Here is a 4,904-nt window from a genome sequence, read left to right as displayed (position 1 = left end):
TTTTGGAAAAAAGAGTCTTGACTTACAACCAACTTGAGTTACAACCAAATTGAACAAATTGAGTTCATAAGTCAAGGGTCCACTGTTTTAAACATCACACTTGATTGTTAAAACACATATTGTTTGGCTTATTAAGTTTATTGTACACTTTAGATATACATAATAATCACACTCATCATGGAGAATTTCTCCCTGTGCAGATATATCTATATTCCTCCTCTTTTCCCATTCTCCTCCCTCTGACACCTCTTACAGGCTTTTCAACCTTTATTAACAGAGCAGTTATGGTTGATCTGAATTTTTACTTTTATTTAAAAGCCTTTTTTCAAATATTTGCTTCTTTGCTTTCCCCTTTTGTAATATGGTTTTGCCTTCATGTCTTGTGTTACTATCTTTCTTTACATTCTTTTATCTCAGTTTCTCACTCTTGCCTTTTAATTCAGAAAACCTCTGAAATTGTCAGCCTGGTTGTACTATTAAGTTTCATTTTCTTGGGACTTCCAGGAAGATGGTGTGATAGTAAGTTTTATATTCTTTGCTTATAATGTCAAAAAAAAAAAGACTGTTGTTGAAGAAGTTGACAACGCTCTACTTTCTTTCACCTCTTCTTCTGCCCATCTTTTGTTTTCAGGATGTCTTCATCATGCGGTTAATCAGTATAGGGGCATGAGAGACTAAGTCTCCATGCTGGTCAGGTTCTCTAGAGAAACAGATTCAGAAAAAGCATGCATCTGATTGTACGTGGGATTCATCAGGCAGCCGCAACAGGGTGAGAAGCAGAAGGTCCCTTCGCCCTCTGCAGCATCGGGATGGCAGAGCTGACAGTGATGCTCTGGTGCTGCAGACCACCAGATCCGGAGCATTCAGGGTCGCAGACTGAGAAGCTCACTGCAGAGACACCCGTGGGCATCGCTGCGAAGCTGCAGAGTCTGCACTAGAAGCTGACAGAACTGGAGACTCCAGGACAGTGGCAGTCACCAGAGATGCCAGAGAAAGGGAAGCACTTTTTCTTTCCCTTTTTATTCTGACCAGGGTACACGACTATTGGTTAGAGCCTCTCACCGGCAGGCTGGCTCTTCCCCTGCCATTTGCTGGTCCTCTTGTCAATCATCCACAGATATCATAACTCAGTGATCCGCTAGGTGGATCTCATCTTGCTCAAGATAACACAAGCACAGTCAGTGTTCTTCACTCCACAACCCCTACTCTTGTGTGCATTTGTGAACACACACTCTGGTGTGGGTGAGAACACAGACACTCTGACCTCTGTCTGGAAGAAGTCTGAGGATGGACTAACTCTGTTCCTTCATCGTACTTTGGGAAAAAAAAATCATGCATTTAAATATGTATGATTTTTTTTTCTCTTTCCTTTTTTGGTGTCAGGATTGGAACTCGGGGCCTTGAGCTTGCCAAGCGGGCACTGCACCAATGAGCTGCATCACCAGCTCATAAAATTTTCTGCAATGCTCTGAGTGGTATTTTTTGGTGTGTGTGTGTGTGTGTGTGTGAGTGTGTGTGTGTGTGTGTGTGTGTGTGTGTGTGGCAGGAATCGAACTCAGGGTCTCAATCTTGCCAATATATGGATTTTTTAAGCTTTAATATTGCATAGCTTCAGCAGAACATAAATGTATATTGGGTCCAGAACTTGTTTTGCAATTTGTAATTAGTGTTCAGTGTACAGGGTGCACATCAATTCTGTACAGAGGGATTCGTTAATTTAATAACCAGTTTACATTTTTTACAGGCTGGTATATAGACAGTTGGGTCACACCTGTGGCGTCTGCTTCAGGGACATCAATCATTTGATTCTTTCTCCTTTTCTGCCTTCTTACGACTTTAATTTTAATTGTACTCCCCTATTCTTATGCTTTTACCCTCTGCATGAATTTCAGCCCATATGTAATTACAGTGTAATCTCTTTAGGAACCAGCACCAAGGGATTATGTTGAATTATGTGACAACTGATACCAAGGGTATGAGAGATGTCCACAGGTGACAGGTGATTTCTTCATACAGGGAAAACTACATTTATCTTTATTTTATGACTTATGTGCCAGTGATCATTCAACTTCATGTTTTAATTTCTCTCCTTTAGCCAATTATATAAGTGCATCTGTTCATTAGATTTAGTCAGACACGTTCTTATCATATAGTCCTTCTTCACTGGTCATGAATTCATTAAAGTTTCCCAGACACTGTTTTATTTATTAGGACCATCAACTCCAGATATGTTTTATTATTTTTGCAATAATTGATTCTATCAGTTCACTTCTATTCAAGAAACAGTGAACTCGAGTTAAAAGGAACCTCAGTATTTCTGAAGGTTTTCGTTAGATTTCCTTTAAAACTTTGCTACTCTTATAAGACACTGTCACACATTCACCTGTATTTCTGTGCCTTCAAATAGCTTTTTTTTTCTTCAAGATTTGAATCACAAAAGGCCAATTTTGCAGTCTACCATTGTCTGTAAATAGAATGTTACTTGTATTTATCTAACTGACTCTGGGTAATTTTGTTCTTTCTGGTTTCATTTGTATATCCAAAGGACATTTCTGTAAGAAAAAAAATAAGCCATGTCCAAATATCAACGGAGATGGTAGGTAGGGAATCTTAAGTAGTAAAACCCATCCTTCACCCAACCTTCTGATAATCTTTGGTGCATATCTGGTCCACACTGCTATCTCCAGATTCTTTTGTTCCACCTGCTTTATTTCCCAGCTGAATACTAATTTCATGTCAGGTGAGGAAATTGGATAAAACCTTCATGGTGTTGGGTGTGTGGAGAAATCCTTCACCACTCTAGTGTCCTGTATTTCAGACCAAAATTAACACTACTTAATGATTTATTTCCAGCATGCACTTGTGATTACTCTCTTATTTAACTGAAGATGTTTGTCCTACTCTGTTGTGACAAAATGCCTTACACCACATCATTTATGAATGACAGAAATGCACAGCTCAGGAGTCAGAGGTGGTAGACGCAAGGTCCAGGCTAGCAGGCACTGTCTGGTGAGGACTCTGTCCCTCCATCCCTCTGACCCGCTGTCCTTCCGTCCTCCATCCTTCCATCCTTGCTTTGCAGCGGGGCCCCAGCCACTGCTGCTCAGGTGGCAGGGAGAGAGGACACTGCTGAATTCTGTCTTCTTGCTTACAAAAGAGCACAAGGTCCAGACTCACACCTGCAGGCTTGTACAAGGGACTCAGACAAGAGGCTGAATCAGTCCTGAAAGCCCCTTTAATACTGCTGCATTGCGTGTCAGATTTCAACCAAAAGGTTGAAAGGCTCAAAATAGTCAGACCCTGGCACTGCTGTATTGCATTTGTGGTTTGAAGAGAAGGACGTTACTTGCTTACAGTTATTCCTTAAAATAGTTGATTCTTACCAAACTACTTGCAAAGAAGAACGTAGGACCAGTTATGTTGCAACATACTCTTCCAGGCGTTTCCTCTGTAGTTCACCACAAAAGCCTTCCTGCCTCCTTCCCTGCTTTGTCTCCCAGCTGTTTTCAGTCTTGAAGATGTGGTACACGGAATGTGAACATCTGTCTCACATCTCAGCTCTACAGAAGTCCTGCTGTGACAGTGGTGCAGTCCAGCGCAAGCCTGGGCGCCTGCTGGCCAACATCCAGGAGCTCCTCAGCGTGTCGGGCTGCGGAGATGCAGCGGTTCAGCTCCAGGGGTGGAGGGCACCGCCAGCCATGGCATCGCTGAAACCACACTGGGCAGCGGAGACACCAGAGCAGCTGCCCCACCCCGTGTCCTCAGGAGCCTGTGTGACAGCTGAGTCCTCCAGGCTGGGCGAAATCGCTCCGTCCTCCACACCGTGAAGAGATTGGTAAGAACCACTCTTGATAATGTATCGGGGGCAGTTTTCTAAAAGCTGGGAATCTTCTCTGCGTGGGGAAGAATAAAAGAAGCTATCAATTTTGTATCTTTAGACTTCTTAATTTTAATTTTCTCTATTTCTCTATTTTAAGAAATTTAAAAATGTCTTCCTTGAATGTGTTTTTGCCTTCATCACTGTGTCTGTGTGCTCCTAAGGGTCTTCCTTTTTCAAGTGTTCATTCTCTGTTTACTTCAGAGGACTAAGAAAAAAGGAAGCAAGAAACCCAGATCACCTGCCTGGAATCAGAGGAAGACCAAGAAGAACAGGAGAAAAACAGAAACACTCAGGAAGCAAGCTCCTTTCTGTGCACCTGCCTTTTCCTCCGAGAGTACTCCTTTTAAAACCAGAGCCTGGACCTGTGGCTGCAGCAGTAGCACCCTGGGGTGCTGCAGGGGTTCCAGGGTGCCCTGCTCTGTCTGAAAGGAGCCCCCCTGGGATTGAGATGATCAACTGTGAAATCCTGCTCCTTCTTTAGGTCTTATCTCAGTGGTTCCCTTTATGGGGTCTTTCCTGTGCCCTCCAGGCCAGCTAAGGGAAAGGACTTCATGCGTTTGCTAGGAACTTTCACTGTAATTCTTGTCACAAATTGTTATTTAGGATTCACTTGGTAGTCCTGCACATTTACTGCTCTTAGTTTACTACAGTATATTATGTTTTTCTTTTCTTTTCCTTTTTTTTCCTGTAATTGAATGCAAAGTCTTTAATAACAACTTCTCCCAATATAATTTTAACCAATTCTATCCACTATTGAAATACTTACAGACTGGAAAGAATATACAGCCCGTGCAGCCTTCTCATGCATGGAGCAGAGTCGCAGTCCTTTCCACCTTCCTGAGACCTTGCTTTCAGATGTGTGAATCCCACAAACTTCTACATAAACTGGATCTGTAACATTTCCCACCCAATTCTTCACTGGCTCTTGAATGGTGATAAGAAGATGGTCCAGCCTATGACTGAAACAAGGAAATCTGGGAGGATTTCTTGATGAAATTATATTCACAGGAATGAATGAATATCA

General features: G+C 42.3%; 1 long non-coding RNA gene across 1 annotated transcript; it reads left to right on the top strand.

Annotated features, from left to right (window-relative positions):
- Positions 1-3,478: 3,478 nt before the first annotated feature.
- On the top strand, positions 3,479-4,626 carry LOC134472385 (uncharacterized). Its single transcript, XR_010042190.1, has 2 exons — positions 3,479-3,835; positions 4,082-4,626. It is a non-coding gene; the product is annotated as an uncharacterized LOC134472385 (long non-coding RNA).
- The last annotated feature ends 278 nt before the right edge of the window (positions 4,627-4,904 follow it).

This window comes from Cavia porcellus, unplaced genomic scaffold (assembly GCF_034190915.1).
Source record: "Cavia porcellus strain 051 isolate PalLab524CR breed Dunkin Hartley unplaced genomic scaffold, mCavPor4.1 scaffold_23, whole genome shotgun sequence".
In the NCBI taxonomy this organism is placed as follows: Eukaryota; Metazoa; Chordata; class Mammalia; order Rodentia; family Caviidae; genus Cavia; species Cavia porcellus.
Note: the sequence above shows the minus strand (reverse complement) of the source record. Positions and strands in the feature narration are given on the sequence as shown.